The following is a 20,531-nucleotide window of genomic DNA, read 5'->3' on the forward strand; positions in this document are numbered from 1 at the left end:
GACCGCTGCAGTAATGGCTACTTCAAACGGTTTACGTTTGCTCGGCTAGAAGTGAATAATGAAACATTTCAGCCGTCTTCAAGGAAAAGGTCAATGCACTGCCACGACTACTGAAAATCAAATCTGCAAAAGATAAGCGTAATGTGCTCCGGGCCTCATGAATAAAGTAAAACAATTCCTCAAAAGCACTCCCATGTTAAAATCAAGTCACTTTTGCTGTGTGTGATTCTCCAAAAACATCCTCACTCTCTTTACTTTGGCTTGCAAAACCATTTTCAGAAAGCGTGCAACAGGAATTGCCATTAATCTATATGACAGGGTTGTTTTTCAGAGTTTCTGAAAGGGAAAAGACATTTTGATGATGCATAGGTTTGAGTCCACCGCCGAAATATGTTGCATATATCTTTCACTTAAGTAAGTTGAATTAACATGGCTCAATTGGCCATATAGACATCCTACTGACTGCATCAGTAGCTTAATCCATTTAACATAATTATTCACTATTCAGAGCTGTGCGTGTTTGCACAGCCAAACACTTTGCAGAGAATATCCGAAAATACAGAGCGAGCATTTATACAAAAAAAACCTGCTAAATGGGAATGCAGATAAACACACATGTTCACTATAAACCTCTATGTTCAGCATGCAGCCTGGTTATGTTGTCCATAATTGATAACAGAGTGTATACACGTCTGTATTATTCATTGACCATGTCAGTTGCAATTCACTTCAGACACATTGCATTGTAGTGAAGCAAGGGAGGATGTTAAATGCTCCAACCTCACAGACATTCATGTAGACCTGAATGAACTTAAACTACTTATCATGTGAATTTGAACTGTACTACTTTAAATCTGTGTGAGTGCATATTTACATTAAAACCCATTAGCTCTAAACGGGGAAGGAATTTAATGAAGGAGAGTGCAGTCAAAACTGAATAACTCCAAAAAAAACACATAATTATAGTAAAATATAAGGACATGCTGCTCTTTCAATCAAAGTTGTTGCTTTGTATGAGAAGATATGAGTGTGATTGTGCTTTCATTGCTTACATTAGTGAGCATTAGAAACGTTTTACAGCTCTCAAATAGTGTATTTCTTCTAGACATGAAGACTCAAATTAAAGTGTATGTATCTGTTGTTTGTTTTTGACTAAACATCATAAAAGCTCATAATTTAAAAGTACTCCGAGGTCACCACAGAGACTAACAAGGTATACAAACAAGGCCCATTATACTGTCAAACTGATTTAGCATTATGATGTATTTAGTTCAAACGTGGAACATTGGCTTCCATTATAGAACATAAGTCCAAACAAGCAATTTGCCATTGGCTCATGTACACGAAGGACACAGAATAAATTGGCTAATATGTTGGTATAAATAAACAAAGGGCTTCGTGGTACTTGCAGGGTACAGCTAAAAGCTAGTGGTTAAAAAAAAAACCACCTTGGCATGTTTGTTAGTTCAACACGCACCACGGGAAAGAAATGTCATTTGTTTGAACTGTGTTTCAGCCATAATACTCACTTCACCATGTAAATATATGACCCAATGAATTATTCACATAATGCATTGTAATCAAATTGTGAAGTTGAAGTGCAAGTTGCTAATGGGGTTAGCCTAACCCTAACCCCAAATCACATTTTAGCGCATTCAAAGTGTGTAAAACCTCAGTGAAGTAGTAGATACAAGGCATAAAGTCACTATTTTACAGTTCATTTTTGTACACTTATATAACAAACTATTGCATTTCATTGTTTCCATTTGAACAATGGATGTTTGTGTTCATTTACCTATCTACTTCAAACTCTTGCAGACTTTTAATGAGGTATTTTGAAGCCAGGACTATCATATACAAAGCCAACCCAAAGTCAATGAGCAACACATGCAGAAAAATCCCGTTTCAAACTAAAGAAAGCTGTGCAGAAGCTGCGCCGAGACAATGACAGCAGCAGACACGTGCATACAACTCCCACGCTTGGACCACATGGAGCAATCAAGCCCCCTGAAACAACCCCACCCGCTCCCTTCCCAACCCACTCCACCCCTCCGATGGATAACATCCCATTGTGCATGTGCTGCGAGGAAGAAAAGAGAACAGACCCTAAACCCATTGCTTCTAAAGGAATGATCCCAATGAAAGTGAATTAAGCAACAAAGGAGGCACTTACGTTGAAGAGCCTCACATGGTCCTCGGACAGAAAAGAAGAGAAGCGTGCAATGATTCCAGTCGGAGAAAAACAACAGTGAGTAACCTTGGAAAGAGACAGAGTGCTGGAGAAAGTGAGAGAGGGAGGGATGGAAGAGAAAGGTGAGAGTGAACGCGCAGAGGCATGCATCCACACACCCCGCGTGCTCGCAAATCAAAACACTTAGGATCTTTTCTTACATCTCCCCTCCTCCTCCTCCTCCTCCTCCTGTTCAGCCTCGGCAACCCCCCCCCCCCCCCCCATGCCTTCGGGTTTTGCTTGTCTGTGTTCAGGCTCAGGCAAGCGTGAAGCGGGCAGAGGGGAAACCAGCGCTGCAAGTGCTTTGTCCAGCGGTTGGGAAACTCATTCTCATAATACGTGGAACATTGTGCTTTTTTTGGACCTTTCCGGGAGTTTGATCCACAGCAGATGGATGGCGAGGCAGGAGACGATATCCAGAATTTTGGCTTTTCTATTTCACCTTGCTGGGATCTGAACCTTGAAAATAAATGAATCTCCTGTGGAACATTTTTCATAAATGTCTTTCACAGGCATGTTTCCAAAAAACACTTTACATCTGTGTTCAGTCGGTCCCAAACTGCAGATGCTCTGCTGCAATCAATTCAATTAAATAAAGAGCTCTTGCTGTGCAACCATTTGCTGATTACACAAAAAAATTACAGTCCTTATTTCTACTTTCTCTCTCACTAAAATGATGATGCAAGCTGTTTCAATGTATGTAATGTTTGCATTTCCCCTGCTTTGAGTTGCTTTTCATAGTTAGTGGTTGTCACCAAAGGGAATAGAAGCAGCGGGGTCAGCAGATGTCTTCATAAACTCCTAAACTCTGTTTAAAAGACTAAGATAGTATTTGAATTACCTAGAGCTTGTGTTTATATGTGCTTAACCAAAAAATAACATACATGAAGCTGGACATGTCAAAGCACCCCATTAGAAATACTTAAAACTGTCCAAAGTCTTGAGTTTGTTTTATTTAAATGCTCTTAATTAAATGTCACTGCTTACACTTCATTTACTGCTGAAGGAGAGAGGCCTCACTAAATAATAAAAGTATATCTCTTTCAACTAAAAAAAGACTTGACTATTTGTTTAACTACCACATACATGTTTGCATGCTGATTTGCCGATTTAGTATGTTGCAATTACCTTTGGAATAAAACTGCTTTGGCATCTCTATAGAGCAAGTCCCTAATTTTAACATGCCAGGATTACTACATAAACTTCTGGCTCTGTTGTGATTGGTCAACCTCTTAAAGCTGTCCCGCCCCTAAGCCATCATCATACATGCATATCTGTATTTCTTCCCTCTACTGGGACATGTCTCCATGCTTTAATGTTCAAAAAGCTCTTTTTTTTCTCATACTGCCTGTGCTGCAGCACCTCTTTTCACCCTCTGTCTGAAACCAGAGCCCAGTCGGCTCTGTTTTTTTAGATGACCAGCTCTGTTTTGTTTGGTCAACCACTCAGACATGTCCTGCCCATGGCCATAAACGTACAATGTGTTAGAGTGCTAACCAATAGAAGCACCAGTTTTACATAGTGATGTCACTGTGTTCCAGAAGTAAATGAATTAGTCCTGTGGGGGAGTCTCAGGCAAGGGGCTCATAGTTTAAGGATTGTCTCTGATGCGAAAAACCTCCTTGATGTTTTTTCCAACTAAATTGTGTGTTCATGTTGCATAACAATTTGATTAAAATATATAATACCTTACATATCTAGAACATAACACAAACCGATGTAACGTACGAGCAAAGTAAGGGTTAACATGCAATGTGTGGGCTTGCATGATTGACAGGTGTCTCAGTCTATCGCACTCAACTGTGGCATTTATCCCACCTCAGCTTCACCCGGCTTTCAGATTATTTTAGTAGCTCCAGTGAAGATGGCGTGAACAGATGAACCCAAACTGAGCTTCAGAACATTTCAACTTCAAAGCTGTCAAAACTTCAAAACATTTCTCCACACTCTGTGGCAGATATCTGTGTTTCAACTCACACTGTCCTCCATCTGATGTTGAAAAGAGGCTTGAGGCAGAATATCTACAACACACCGATTTATCCACACGGCAATGACATGAAATGAAACTGAAGACCAATGCATGGATGAGCATCCTTTTCTTTCTGGTTCGCGTCGTTTTACGGTCATTATACAGCATCGCAAATGTCTGGAGAGGAATGCATACGGCTAAATTATCCAGATTAACCCATATTGTGCTTCGGTAAAGCAGTTTGGAACCCCCCTGCTGTCAGCGGTTAGGATTTGAATGACCTAAGCTCCTCCAACAGCCCCTAACAACCTGATCAGCAGCTCAGTCTGGCCCCAGCAGGGAGCATAAGACCTGCTGATGAGGGCGGGCATGCCCAATCATCTGCTGCAGTGCTGGTGGGAAGGGAAAAAAAAGCAGATTAAAGTGAATATTGAATGGGCCATGCTTTTAATGACCTTTTCTTACTTCATAAAGATTACAGAGGATGTAGAGCTGATTCACATGTCCATATCTCCTCTCCCCCCTATGCGCATGTAGGGATATAATATTCAAATCCACCGTTTGGTTTCCATCTGCCTTACCTTGGCTGAATTACGCATGTGCGTCCATTTTTTGTAGTTTTGCTGCGAGGGAAGCTCATTGCTTTGATAAGGGTGATAAACAATGCTTGAAAAGAAAAGATCATTGAGGGATGTGGAGAAAACGTACAGTTAAGCTCCCGCGAGGCATTCGAAGACATTTCAAAGCTGTATTGCTTGTGTGGGTTGCAGCTGTCTCAATATTTCCCCCAGATCACAAAGATCATTGCTAATATGTTCCATGCCGACCTGTGGCCCTTTTTTATAATGCTTTCCTGCAGCAATGGAACATATTACAAAAGATGAGCCTAACAATACTTCAACCTTGAGGTCCATCACCATCTGTGTCAGGCTGTTGTCGTCCAAGCTTTTGTGTCATGTCAAGTTCTGGATAAAGTTAGTATTGACAAAAAATAATACTAAAGCCACACCTCTCTATTGTAGAAAACAATGATGGATGCAATATCCTAACACCTCTGTTTTTATCGTGCCAGATATAAGCCGGCCCTTATACTGCTCTCAGGATTTTTTTGTGTGTGAAATTGCAACATAGAAAATGAGAATGTCCACACTAAGTCAGCTAAATCTGAAAGTACATTATGAAGATAGCGTCACAATGTTTTCATTTACTCTTTTTTTATTATTTTTCTGTTGGCGAGCAGCTTAGCAAATGAAAAGTAGTGATTTTACTGTGGCTTAACCTCAGGGCTGCAGCGACAATTGAGGACACCGAGGACAGCGACTGTGCACATGGTGTGTTGTTTTTCTACTTCTAGTGCTGTTAATGTCATTTTAGGTTGACTACATTTTGATAATGCAGTAGTTCTCCAATCTGTTCTACGTGTTACGTATGTACTGTACACAGTAACTCTGGTGCTGCTAGATTAAAACAATGATTTCTTATTTTCAGTTTTAAAAACATCAGATAAAACATACAGTCCTGTTTTGTAGCATTGCTATGTGGCTTGTTGAACTTGTGAAATAAATAAAACATTATTGAACTCCGGAAAGTTTTTTAAAAGGCTTGTTTTTATCAGATTTAGTGCAGAAACACAACTTTTTCAAATAGCAAAAGATGGATAGGTATGCCACCAGCCACTAAGAAGCACATTTGAAGGGGAGTACAAACAAGCTGCAGTTTAATCACACCTTGCTGAGTTTTATAAAGCTTTACAGAAACTTGCAGCCTCAAGGTGTAACCTGTCCTCATACAGCAAGAGCTTAACTGGTGTATAACCTCCAAAAGTGCAGCACATCAAAGAGAATAATTAATGGGATCAATATGTTCCACAGTGAGTTTATTTCGGTGCCGGTACACAGACTCCAGCTGTGCACTGTATACAGTTTGAAAGTAAAGCAAACAGGTCAAGGCTGCTTTTAGGCCGCATCAGCAGCTTTTTCTTCGCTGAATCTCCACAGGCTGGAGGTCAGGTCTGTACCAGGAGGGAAACACTCACCCACATGACACTGTCTGTTGACCTATTTAGCCCATCTGTGTGGTAGGGAAAGGCAAAAAGGTACTTACTGGTATTTGGTGTTGATATCATTATGTCCTAGTTAGAACAGCCTAGTGAAAATGCTCAAAAAGAATCCAAAGAGAAAGTGAGAAAACATGATGGAGACAGGTGGAACCCTTTTATAATTAAGTTTTTAGTCTGAGAAATGTAATTTATTTCAATTTCACAGTTTTATACCATGGATTTTCATAGAAATATCTCATGAAAACAATTTGTATCGTCCCCTTTCTTCAGCCAATGCTACACTGCAGATGTGTTTGTCTTCAGGGCATGGGGAAAATGAACCGTATATGTTGATGTTATGTGCATTTACAGTAAAACATACATGATTTGCATTATGTCATTGCCATGCCGGAGACAAAGGAGCATCATGGCTGAAGGGCAACAACAAAGGAAGCCTGAAAAGGAAATGCAATGTTTGCTAATACATTTTCATAAAGAACTGTTTGTCCAAGTTGTTGGTCGGAGTCCATATGCGTTGTTATGTAAAAACCTCCTTATTTGTTCCCACACATTCTCTGTTTACTCACTCTCTCCGACGAGGGGTCTCCTTAAATAGCTCAGAAGGCCACGTTAGTCGAGGGATGATGCAGAGCACTGAAGTCTAAAGGTCCCCGGGGACTCATCATAATAAATAGAAATATTATCGTGGCAAAGGACAAATGAGACGTCTGTGTTGCCTGTAGCCCATGCATGGCTGACCTGTTCGTAATATTTGATAACCCTATGAATCCAGGGACACAATATTTAGTATTAATGTGAAAGCCTGGAAGTTTTTTGACCTATAAATACCAATTGCACTCCAAAAAGCCACATAAAAAGAATACAAAATGGGTCAATATTTATAAGAAGTCAGACAATAATGCAGGCTTTGAATAAGCTGCTGGTTAGCTAAACTTATTTATATAGGAAAACTGTAAAACTATCCATTTTTTAAAAGTCTATCTGTCATTTTATTTCCCGGAATAACCAGCCAGCCTGCAGACTGGGCTCTGGTTTCAGACAGAGGGTGAAAAGAGGAGCATTAGCAAAGGCAGTATGAGAAAAATAAATAGCTTTTTGAACGTTAAAGCATGGAGACATAACACAGCAGAGACACAAAATACAAATATCAACCTGAAATTAGCATAATAAAGCCTATTTAAAGATTTTCTTTAGATGAATAAAGATAATTATGGTAATTAACACTTTATATTCAAGCTAATAACCTATGTAAATCTACACTTGGATCTTGTTTGACCTCTTTAGTCATTGCTCTCTCTCTATGTCCCTGTTGCCTTCATTCCTTCCCTATCACTGTAATGCAACCCCCCAACACAAACTGGCACTTCCGCTCTGCATCTCAAGGCTTTTCCACTTGCCATATTTCTCGGGCATGCATGCATCTGCCTCTGGGCTTTGGAACATGTGTTTGGGGGAAGGGCAAACATGTCATGACCACTTACTCCTCTCTGGGCCAGCTTCTCGTGCCCAACACCCTTGACCCATGGCCCTTCTTTAATCATCCTATATGTGCGGTGCTAACGGTAGGCAGCAGGACTCAGCTGTGAGAGGCAAACAAGTGAGCTGACCTGGAAAAAAAATTCCTTTACTGCGAAGGGCCCAGAGGGTTTAAAGGGCACTATATAGCGTTGGCACTATCGCTTCCATCAGTTGTGTTTACTTACCATGCACTGCTGTTTTTAAACCCATGTGCAGAATCACAGATGCTAGCATTCAACATGGTAGCCGAGCTGTAGTGTTGCTGGTTGCCAAAGTATTTTCTCTACATTAAAACAAGATTTTTCTGAAAGTAAGAGAAGGGCTCAGAGGACACTTAAAGACCTTTGAGCGTTCCCGTGGCTGTCATTCTCATTAGATAAGGGATTGCAAGGCACCATTTTACAGGGCCATCCTGCAGCTTCCCTGCTCCGAGCGTGCGTGGTAATTTAATTAAGTCCGCTGACTTTTCTAAAGGGCAAGTGCTAAAACCAACACAATTAATAAAATGGGTGACTTCTCTGCTCTGTGTTGCTTTTTGTGCCCCTTTTCCTCATTTGAATGGCTCAGCACAAATCCACTCTCAGCCCCCAGACTCCATTTGCATTTAGAAAAGTCAAATCTAGCCTCTTTCCTGTAATTATTCATAAAGTTAAAACACATAAGTTGAGTTTCTTTTTTAGGAATTCATACAAGAGCAGAATAAGAGACACAAGCAACATTTTCAAAATTCAATTAAAATCTATAAAGAATCTGTATTTTGTGGCTCCATAGCATGATTTAAATTAATTGGCTCACTGACGACTGCTGGTGTGTCAAAGTATGGCTCTCACACATCCATGTTCCTGTGGGAGTCTACTTATCCTTCTCAAATGTCAGTGGTTAACAGATGATGTCGCGTTGCAAAATGGTCGCTCCTCTTTGGGATTTCTCTCTGAAGCTGAGGGGTTATTAGCAGTCTGTCTGCGGCGCATAGATGGCTCAGGGGTCCCATAGGACAGTTCAAAGTGTAACGAGGTTAATTGGCAGGAATCATGACCTAGACTAAAGAAAACTGCGTGTAATATACAGCATAAATGTGTGTGTGATGTAGTATTACTTGTCAATTTGAGTCTAACAATATACTTTTATTATTCTAAGGGTTGGACATGACTGGATTTGTTTTTTAAGGCCTATTTTGGTAATTTACTTAGCTAAATGTCCTATTTTCGTACTTATTTTAGCACTTTTGATCCTAAAAATCTCATTAAAATGGATTCTCTCTGACAAATGTCCATTTAACCCATATGCTATCCATCCTATCAGACATGCATCATCGCACAAGAATGTTTCTTTACACCGGAACAAAATAGGAATGCACATTTGGGAATAATCCACAGCCTAACAAGGGAAATATTCCCACTTTATACTGGACACACATGACATTAATAGTGGAGATCTTCTGCTATTCTCTGCCAAGGCTTAACAGCTGTACAAATGGCTGTTACACACCAAATGACATCAGTCATATCGTGTAAAGTTGGATGCAAATACTACAATTACTTGCAGGGAAATCCAGATCTGTCAATTAAAGCTTGAAGAAATCATGCATAAGGTCACACATCAACACTGATAAATATGTAGGCTGCTCATTTATTCAACATAATCCAGTCAGAAATCCCTATTTACACACAAACGCTCGTCTATAGGGGTATTTTGAGGATACGCTCGTCACCAGTAGAAGGTCAGCGTCAAAAGCTCTGCTCCCCACGGCGGTAGGAAGAAAGGTTCTAAGGTCAAACGCAGAACAATCACCACACTTGGAAACAGACAGACAATAAGCTGTGTGTGTGGGGGTGGTTAACATATGTGTGGTCAGTTATTACCACAAACAATTGTATGTGTGGTCTTGTGGTTACCATTTCATCCTTTTTTCTGCGCTGCACATGTGGCACTGTTGACACTCACGGTATACCAACATCTGTTTCCCATCGCATGAGTTGAATTTTGTATCTCCACTCACCTGCTTTTAGCATGCAGTCAGTCCTACCGTTTTGCCAGCATACAGCACATATGTTTGTGAATTTTTTATATTGCAATGTGGTCCATGTGGAGGTCGCCTAATTTGAGTTTCACTTCATTATTTAAAACTCTTTAGGGTTGTCTGCTCGCACACATTTAATATATACAGGTTTAATCATAGTTTTTATTGTACTTTCATCTTTTTGTTTACCACCGTTAAGCTATTATGCATCAGTTGTTGCTGTAATAAAAAGCATAAAGGTGTTCTGTTCACCCAAAGCACAAAATAGCATTTCTATATTTGCTTCATCATCTGCCTCTAAATTCCCAATTGAGATCATGTTGAGAGCTTTTCGAATAAGAAGGCAAACCACAGCATCCACTTCCCTTCATGTATATTTCATGCTCTCTGATTCTCGAACTGTATTTCTACATCTGTATAAGTCCATATTTTTACTTTTGCGAAGCAGGCCCTCTGAAACAATGCCGCCTTTGGCTCTTAGGAAGCATTAGGGTCTGTCGGATGAATCGGAAAAATCCCGCTTGGCGAGGGGAAAGAAAAGCTCTCAAAAGCCACATGAAATCTTAAACACTTTTTCAGCTCTTTCTTTATTTCATTATATCTGGCGAGTGGAGAAGGTCTCACAACACTTCACAACACTGTTTGTAGATTGTTTGACTTGTTTTCATCTTGGGTGAGAAATGTTGACCGTCAAAAAAGCCCCAAAAGTGTCCAAACACACTTCAGAAAGTGTGCAAGGACTTTGGTTCAGTTGCTTAGAAAGTGTGAAACCAGTTTTATGAATAAGTTGGAGATTGTAGTGCACTTAGTCACATTGATGCCCCAGAGAAATGTAATTTAAACTTTTTTCCTTTTTTTTCCTATTTTTGGGGGGCTTTTTGCCTTTAATCAGATGAGACAGTGGAGAGTGACAGGAAAGTGGGAGAGAGGGTCGGGGTTGAAGCCCGGGTTGCCAGCGTACGGTGCAGGTGCCCCAGCCAGTCGCGCCACGGCCGGGGCCAACTTTTTTCCTTTTAAAAGCCACTCCAAGTCTATCAAGGGCCAAGATTACTCGTGTGCAAACCCCACTTCGCTGTCACATTATTCTATATTTCCCACCTATCTTCACTCCTGTGCTGGAAAATATAAATGTGGGTTGGTTGGTGTCTTACCTACTTTATTCCAAATCAGTGGGCAAAGGGCACATTCTGAGGTGGATCACTTCCTTTGGTCCTAGCCATTCTGTTTAAGTCTTGCAAATATCTGACCTATTGTAGGTTTGTCCTGCCCAATTGTTCACCTAAGACCTTTTCTATCTGTAAAATTTGAGAGTGAGTGACCAATACCTTCCCTGAACTCTGAATTCAGATCATCAAACAATTCTAAATCCTTTGAAATGCATAGAAATATCTTCAAATAAAGTCTAGCAGGTCATTCAAAGGGCAATTTATGCAAACCTGTCCTAAAATTAGTTCCACTGCAAAGTTTGCTGAAAATCCTCTCGCAAGGGTTGAATTAATTAGCTTATATTTTCTGCTGTTGCCCCTGATATGGAAATGTTTTTGGCAGATGGTGCACCCCAAACTCGTTGATCTTTTCCGGGCTTGTGGGTCCCGTACAGGAGTGCACTGTTTGGTTCATTAGCCAGAAAAATAGCACGGTGCTCCGCTCCTCTGATGCATGTGGACTTGCCGCGCCGAGGATATCATGCAGAGGTTTTTACAGCAAACACTTCCAATCTGTTATGGAGGAAGATAAAACACTAATTACAGAACCACTGAAAGGTAAAATATTTCAATGACACCTCCTATCAGTGATCAGACCAGACTGTTTTGCTCATGAGAACATAATCCTTTTTTAGGGATTGATCCCAAAATGGGATTTAAATCTTATTTGGGCTAGAGTCAAACACATACACACACCAAGTTAGTCACTTTTTCCACTGTATTACCAGGAGCCTTTGGGTATCTTCTGTAATTTGTTGGCAAGTCTTAAGCTAAACAATCTTCATGTGCTCCAAGTTTCCAGGAGTCTTCTTCTGTTGAAAGGGAATATTTGCAGATTTTCATCAGGCTTTTTATTTTTGCATGGTGGGTGGTATTAGTGAATATTTGGTTTCCCTCCGTGTTGCAGGCGCCTGACCTGCCCACTCGTTTACTGGCACGAAAGTTAACCCGCATAAGCATGAGTTAATTTTTACATTTAGCAAAATCATTGCCCTTGACATGAGGAGAGCAGCTTTTACCTGTCTGGTGTAATGGTTTCCATAGTGGGTGTTTTTAGCCTTTATGGTAGTATAGCTCTTGGGATGGAATTTTCCCAGATCTAGATTTGCAGCAAATACCTGAAAAATGAATGCCATCAGCTTGTGGTTACTGCTTATGAGTTGATGTTAGCATGCTAACAACCTAAGCTAAGTAAACGTAACATCTGCTAAACATAAGCAATCTGCTTTGTCATTGTAAGCATGTTAGCTTGCTGACGTTAGCATCTAGTTTCCAAGCCAGCTTTTCCGCTAGCGTCCCAGACCCCCTAGCTGTAGGCTATTTTACCCAGGGCTCACAACATGGTACCAAAATAGTTATAATGCATCCAGCATATTTTTTTTTTTCAGAACTAAAAGTAAGCGTTAAAGGATGGCTTGTATTGTTTCCTCACTAGACCAATCAGAAAACAGGGAAACTTTCACTGTAATTCTATTCCAGAGTGATTTTTTTTCTCATCCTGTGTAATTAAGTTAAGTAAACGTTTGAACTATCACAGAAAAATACAATTTTGCATGAAATTGCACCCTCTGTGGGAGTCCACAAAGGCAGTGCCTCATTCATTGTTAGTACTGTAAATAGATACAGAATTAAGCAGCCAACTGTGGTCCTGGGAAAAAGCATGTCGGACAGAAATCGTTGGCAGATGTGATTTGAAAATCTGTGGGTTTACCGTCCTTCACTGCGACTAAAGGATCACTTTGGATTTCCATCAGTAAAAGACAAACTGAATGTTTGACATATTGAAAGCAACAGCAGCATATGATCCTGGCCGTGGTAAACAATGAGACAGTCGGGCTCTGAGAGGGAAATGGGAAGGACGGGATGCTGATGCAGTCGTTTCTGGCTTGGTGAAAGACCACAGATGTGGACCGCCACACCCTGCTGCTCTGACCACACGCTGGATATTTCCACTCGCTGAGGACAAGGAGACTTTAACTGGTAAAACTGAAAAAGAAAAGGAGTAGGATTTTATTCAACATTGATCATCAAGTTTTGCTTTGATGCATGAAGGTTCTAAGTAATGCAGTCTCCTTGAATGCTCTTAAAAAGTGGTTTTTCTAAGGGAAAGTTGGTGAAAAGAGAAAAGTGTCTATACTGAATGGGGCTTCATCAAACCAAGGCTTTATACAGTAGGACAAAACACTATCAACTGTCTTTCATCAACCAAGGAGAGCTTTTGTGATTAACAACACTATGTCAACATCAGCCTTGCATCCATTCCGCCATCCAAGACCAGACTTTTTTTAAAACTGTAAAAGAGAATACAGGAAGAGGTTGGGTTATTAATGAAAATGAAAAAAGTGAGATCAAGACACAGGCTGTGTTTGAGGAAGACTTTAAGGGATTTCATCTTAAAGTAGATTGGTACTGTTGAAGTCATCTGGTTGCAAGATTGCTTAATTGACACAGATAGAGCTGTCAATGAGAGCCATATTGATGTTTTTATGTTGCTGTGTTAGCGTTTTAATGGCAAGGCATTATTTCTAAGACAGTTGTAAAATTGCTGTAAACAAACAAAGCCCTTGCCTAGAAGAACTGCAGCCATTAGTCATGTAGCAGGCTTCATTGATTGCTTAAAAGAAGATTGCTTCTCTAGCTGCAGGGTATCAGCTTCACTTTTGCTGACCTTTCTCTCGCAAATGTGCACTTCTCATTTTTAGTCCCTTAATTATAGTCTGTGTTCTTACTCTCTAAACAAAAAGCAGGACATGAGCAAAGGCTGTAGACGTCTTTCACCATGCCCCTAAGTGGTGTTGTCTCTATAGCCTCACCGCTATTGTGTCTAAAGATAACACGGCAAAGGATCATATAGGCGATCATTTTCAAGAGGAAGAAAGAGATGTAAAGTGAGACAAGCTTCTGTGGCTTTGTCTCACAGTTGAGTAATTCATAAGGAATCATTTTCTTCCCTTCAGTGAGAATAAGAACTTTGAGAAAAAGAAAAATTTAAAGGAGAAGTGGAGGTTGGAAAAGATGGAAAAATTGGAGAATAGACGACACACAGCTCAGCAATGAAATATTAATATGCCCACTGTGTATGGCATGGGCATATCTGCACAAATCTGTCAGACTCGTTTCCTGTTGTAAAAAAGAAATGGAGGCATGATTATGTTACACTGTATGTATGGATCCGTTAAATACATTCACACAAACCCACATTTTTACTGCAGGAATGTACATTTTTGTGCAATTTCCTCACTCTTCATAAACACAAAACTGGCTGGCTGCAGGACAATGAAAATGTCAGTAAGTTTCCCCTTCCCGGAGAAAAGCAAAAGCAGACACTTCCCACTAGAAAGCAGGAATAAATTCAGTGAGATTGTGCAGGAATGTTTGGAAATAGTTTATTTTTCTGGGCACAGAGAGACGTTTATCGACCATTAGCATGATCCAGAAGCCTATTTGACTGCTACAGCTAACTTAGCTTTAGCATCAGTGTGTTCCTATGCTTGGTAGTGTTAAAAAATAATAATTTCCACAGTCTGATAAGCAGAAAATGAATCAGTAGGAGAAAAAAGTGTATCCTCATAATGGATGCTGTAAAAAAAAAAAGGGAATATGCCAGAAGGAGTAAGGAGGTATAGCAAAGCGTGGTAGCCCCATGCTGAAAGAGGAGCAGAAGTGACAGCCAGGTTCTCGTACTATAATTATAGCACTGCCATAACTTCTCCTGACATCCCTCCTATTTAACCCCCACCCTCACCACAATCGCCGCATCTCCCTACCCAGCACGCTCGCCCAGTCATCTGTCATTTCCATACCACTCATCCTCCGGCCTCCCCCCTGCTCCTGCTGGAGGGATCTGGGCCACTCGGCGCTCATACTCACCCAGCGGAGGGCTGGAGGACCGCTGTTTTGTCACACACAACTGCCCTGGCAAGGCAAATATCTGGTTGAATTCACGCTGAGATGTGGAGTTCTCCTGGGACATTTTATTTCATAGTTGTCTGCTGTGTGTGGCACATTTTCAAGCAGATATAACCCATTTTATTTACAAGTCTTATGCACCTTTTTTGAGCTTTCTTTAAGTATGTCTAACTTGAGACAAAGTCAAACAGTGGTTCTGCTATTGTTTTTCGACTGCTTCCGGGTACCCTGATTACAGTTTTTATGCGGTTTCACTAAATCGACACACAACAGAGACTAATAGAGGCTGAATGTACATCAGCAACTTGTTTAATATCATATTTTCAATGTCTCAGTTTATGCTTAGGCCTATGTGGTTTTTGACTTGATCTTGAACCGAAATCAGACCTGAAGTTTGTCCGTCTGTCCAGAAGAAAATCTCTTCTCGAATTCTACAAGCCAGCCGACATCCACACAACAACTTTTAAGTGGTGAATCAATATTTCACAACGTCTCCTGCGCTGCACCTTGCGCTGCAGAGGGGCCTTCACCAAACAATAGCACGCTGACCTGCATTATTCATCCCTCACTCATTCACTCCTCTCCGACTCAGACACACAGGAGAATTCAATTTCACCAAAGTAAACTTCAGATAAGAAAACCTTTCACAATAGCTGCTCCTCCATCCCCAAATCTCTGTGGTATTCGGAGTCGCCCCATCCCTAATAATGTTGACCACGCTGAATAATGCATGGCTGTTTGCTACCGTCAGGCCATATCAGAAGATCCTTGTTTCGACTGAATTCACTGGCAAGTTTTACAATCTATCGTGAAGTTTGAATTACAAAGAGATTCATCTAATATCACTAATGGATACAGATCTATATTTAGAAGTACTCCAATCATCATTAAATTTAACTTTGGGGTCCAATAAGCGTATCGCTGTTATTACAAAATGGTTCAAATACTGGCAGCAGTTTTTTAATGAACTTGACATTTAATGCTTCACGACTTTCAGCAGGTTTCCTCTAATGTCTTTTCGTAATGTGTAATTAGGCGCCCGCTTAAATAACATGCGTGTGCAAAGGTTTCTAGCAGAGGAGAGGAGGATAACAGCCAGTGTATTATATCTGCTCCGGACCATTACTGAAGCGTGCTACCTAATAGCCTCTGAATTAGATGTGGAGCTGATTGCACATTGATTATAAGTGAATGAGGGCAGGGGGTGTCAATAGCACACATCCAAAGGGACCTTAAAGGGCGAAGAGAGAGACGGCAAATGATTTTGTAAATGTATCAGGATGTGTTTTACACTTAAAATATGTCCCTTTAATTGAACACAATCTTAAAAAGCATCATCTCATGCAAGCAAAGGCCTCCTGTTGTGGTCTTCAGTCATTATTGTACAAGACGCCAAACAGGAAGCAAAAATAGACTGAAAAGTGCATTTTTCTTTGGATTGAAGCAAAGAAGAAAGAAAGGAAGATGGCCTTGAGGAAGCATTTCACTGCTCAGCCTTCCTTTTTCTTGTTCCTAGTCTCTTTGCAAACCCACCTGACAAGAATCTGAATCTCTGGCGAATGTTCTTCACATCTGCCTGCAAACCTCTCCAACCAAGAGGAAGCACTGTCACATCAACATGGCAACATCCCCTGTTTCCTGCTTTGAAAGTCAGCAGGTGAACGAGGGGTGAAGTGACCTCAGCGGAGCTCTGTTTGGAACGGGCGGTATCGCACGCCGCAGCGCAAATGGAAGCCAAATGGTCAGCTGTGATGATGTGCCAGGGACTAACTACAGACAGGACCTTCTCACTATCACAGCTCTGCACACAGCTCAGTGGAGGATTCAACAGAAACCAGCTGGCAACCACGCTCAGAAGCTCATCCGTCACTTGGATGCTCACTTCATCGGGATTTTCAACAAAAAAAACTCCTTTGGGAGACGGAAAAAATATGCCTGACAACATTGTTGCAACACCCCAAAAGAAAAATTTGTAGGTATTCAAATAGTAACATGTGTAGAGCAGCTGGGGTCGGCATTATTTAAAATGTACTGATAAATTACACAATTTATTTCAGCTGTTTAATTCAGCTATTATACTTTAATCAAGTGAATTTATAAATGACTTTCTCTCTCCCACAAACCTATGAATCACCACAGAGATTGTAAAAGGATGTGGAGCAAATGTACAGTCTTCAAGGGCAGCAGAGTGTCAGTGTGATGTCTTCACATCTCGATTTAAAGGGGCCCTGTTATGCTTTTTGGGGTTTTTCCTTTCATGTAGTGTGTTATATATGTTTGTGTGCATGTAAATGGTCTGCAAAGGCTAAAATCCTACAGTTCCCCTTGAGAAAGAAAGAGACTTTGGCATTAGACTTTAAAATAATTGGCAGAAATCAATAATCCATCTGGTAATAGCTAATATTTCTTGCGTCTATTTACATCAGAGCAATATAATTCAGCATGCATTATTCTGAGGTGTTCAAAAATATCCTTTTGACTTCCACTTTTTGTAACCTTTCAGCGTGAACATCGCCTCTGCAGGCCATGGTCACTCTCATGCATTCACGCATGTCCGACCTTGACCCGAGCCCGTAAGCATTGGGTGAAAAAGAGGGTCTGAACTGTTTGCAGCACTTTGTTAATTTGCAAAAGAACCAATGGCCAATAAATCAGTTGCATGATGGGAGCATCGCTTGCCAGCACAGAAAACACGACCGCATTGGAATTCCAGCTGAACAGAAATAACAAATTGACTCAATTTATCTGTCAGCTTTCCCTTATAGAACAAAGCCATGTGGTTAATTGATGGTTCATTACTTTCTATATGTATGAGCTGCTGAGAGAAGCTGTGTATGAGTGTGTGTCTGTGTGTACATAAATCCAGCATGGTCCCTGGGGCAGATCAGTAAGTCATGGTTGGTTGGACAGTGTCCTCCTGTCACATGGCTACAGCACTCATACTCATGAATGAACAAACAGTGGGGAGAATAAAGCGTCTTCACCACGTCACCACACCGTGTGAATCCAACTTTTTTTCATCATTAGTTTATCATCCTTGTGACCTTTTGCGTACCAGCAGTCATCCAAGGCGGCTTGACTCATCTGCGACATTTAAATGTTGTCTCATTAGATCACTGTTTGGTGGCTTTCAAGACTTCCTTCTTCTATGGTAGTGACTCATTGTTCAAGTTTAACCAGGAAGTAGTCGACTTCATTCTCTCTTAATCTTCTAGGTTTAATTAACAATTATTACCTTAACTAATGAGTTTTTTGTCAGTTCCAAACATCTATTATTGTTTTCATGACATTTCGTTGAAAGTTGAGTAGCAGTGATGATGAATATTTGAGTATATAGAGGGATTTAAGGTATACTTTAGATGTGCTAGCATTCTGTACCTCTAAATGCTAACAAATCACATGCCATGCCCAATTTTACAAATCTACTGAGAGTGTTGGATGGATCGGGTCAGAGAAAGCATGGGAAATTAAAGGTTTTGCGTTCTTAAAACAGTGTTTGTCTTGGTTTTTATGTCCCTTCAACAACATTTCTGAATACCAGCGTTCTAAACCTTGAGCATTGTGATAGGGAATTTGTAAACACTTTTAACATACTTTACATTCACCTATCAATAAGTCAAGGTTGATGCTCCTTGAAGTACTTAAGCTATCGTTTGTTGTGCCTTCTCTTGGTATTCCTCAGTATTCTGTATTTATAAAGCAGTGATTTGATTTATTCAACAATGATTCACAGATGGATTAATTCAGGTTAGACCCCCTTTTATTCACGTTCCCTCACATTTCTTTCTCCAGGCCAGTTTTTGGGCTGCATGAAGGAACACATGGTGAGAATAAATTCACTGTGCCTATAATGAGGACCTTGTGGGTATGAATTCCTTTGGAGATATGTGTGACCATGTGTTTCTGCATGTGTAGGCGAAAGAAAACCGTGTTGTGCTCCAATTGTTGTGCTCATAAAAACCCTCCGAAATGTGATAAAACAAAGCGAAATGCACATTTTGTTTACCGACATGCATGAATTCTTAGCTGGCTCCAGGAGTGGGGCTGAACTCTTGTACTGGCAATTACAAGTGTCTCTCTGTGGATGAGTTCATGCATACCTATTTGTGCGTGTGTATTTTTCTGGCATATTGTCTTTTAGCCCGGCCAACTGGATAACGTTACTGCGGGCCAAGTCATTAGCCACTGAAATAAAGCGGCTTTGTTTTGTTGTCATGGTCCGCAAAATTCTATTTAAATCCAGGCTCCCTTCCAAAAAAAAGGGGACAAAAGAGAAGAGTAGAAGAAGCGCACCCGGAGTACAGTATCTGAAACGAACTGCTTTCATTGATCGCAATTAATCATGGGACCCCTTGAGCAGAACATGACATGCTCATTTCAAGCAACAAAAAGTAAACGGCAAAAGATTGAATTGGTGTTGTGAGGGATACAAAGGGGAATGGATTACCTCAGTAAAGGGGAAGCTGACAAAAGAGATAAAAATTCAACAAATAGAAGTTTTTAAGATCCAACTAAATGCTCTAACTACTTTCCAGACTTGCGGTTTATAAAAACTCAGATAAGCTCTTCGTAAGAAACTGGTTAAATTGACTTTATTTTCATTATGTCCATCTCAAGTGTCCTCACAGACGATTAGACACGCATCCATTACCTGTTTCAAAGTGTCTAATGGTCTCCTCGCTAGCTAATTTCCCTTCTCTGGGGGTCTGTGAGGTGATTTAATATGCTATCTTGCAGGGCTGAGGAGAATTGAAACCAAAAGCCATGAAATCTAGTTAATCCTTTCTTTTACTATCCCGTTCTCTTTTCCTTTCTCTCTCCATCACGAAAAACAATCACTAAACTTTGCCATACACACATCTGTATTTGACACCTTTTATAACTCGTTTTGTGTAATTGATTCTTCATCAGATGTGGTTTGGAAAGAGAAAAAGGTGTTAATTTGACCTCATCAAACTGCTTCTAAAAGTTATTCAAGGTTCGTGACTGGCATCTAGTGGTGTAGTTGGCACATTACAACCAACACGTCCTGCACAGATTTCAGGTTCCAGTTTTTTCCCAGACTCATTTAATCAAGGAAATGTGCCCAAATGATGAAAAATATACGTCCAAAAAACACGGGTTAGGAGCCACATACAGACCACCACAATAGGAGGCCTTGTGTGGCAGATGCTGCACAGTTCCCCTGCAGGACTGTGACACATTTTCCCGACAAAAAGCACAACATTGTTGGGTGCATTTGTCATATTTTCTGGAAAGTGGCGTTTCCAGGAAAGCCTGGACTTTTTCTGTGACTGGGTTTAATAAAAACAGACATAAACAAGGAAACAAGCTCCCAGACTTGCTGTGTGCTATGTGCTGAATGGTCTCTTTCTGTCAAATGTTGTCAAGTTAATTCTTCCAAACTACTTGACTTTGAGAACTTTTCCTGCACCAAGTCTTTGCTCATTTCTCTTTATCTCCACTAATTGATGTTTAATGCACTCTTTGGGCTCTTTAGAGATCTTTAAATGTAACTAGCGTTGGCTTGTGGCTTTTGTAGAAAATATATGTATAGTACGTGGCTGCATATCTATAAACAGTATAGTCTTTACCTCACTGCTCATTTACAAAGTAGAAAA

General features: G+C 40.5%; 1 protein-coding gene across 1 annotated transcript in view; it reads right to left on the reverse strand.

Moving 5' to 3' along the window:
* Positions 1-2,308, reverse strand: part of LOC134861052 (E3 ubiquitin-protein ligase Midline-1-like) — a 58,219-nt gene extending 55,911 nt beyond the window's left edge. The window contains exon 1 of the mRNA XM_063878045.1: positions 2,174-2,308. The gene's annotated coding sequence lies outside the window, so the exon portion shown is untranslated. The remainder of the gene's footprint in view (positions 1-2,173) is intronic.
* Between the last annotated feature and the right edge of the window lie 18,223 nt (positions 2,309-20,531).

This window comes from Eleginops maclovinus, chromosome 24, assembly GCF_036324505.1.
Source record: "Eleginops maclovinus isolate JMC-PN-2008 ecotype Puerto Natales chromosome 24, JC_Emac_rtc_rv5, whole genome shotgun sequence".
NCBI lineage: Eukaryota > Metazoa > Chordata > Actinopteri > Perciformes > Eleginopidae > Eleginops > Eleginops maclovinus.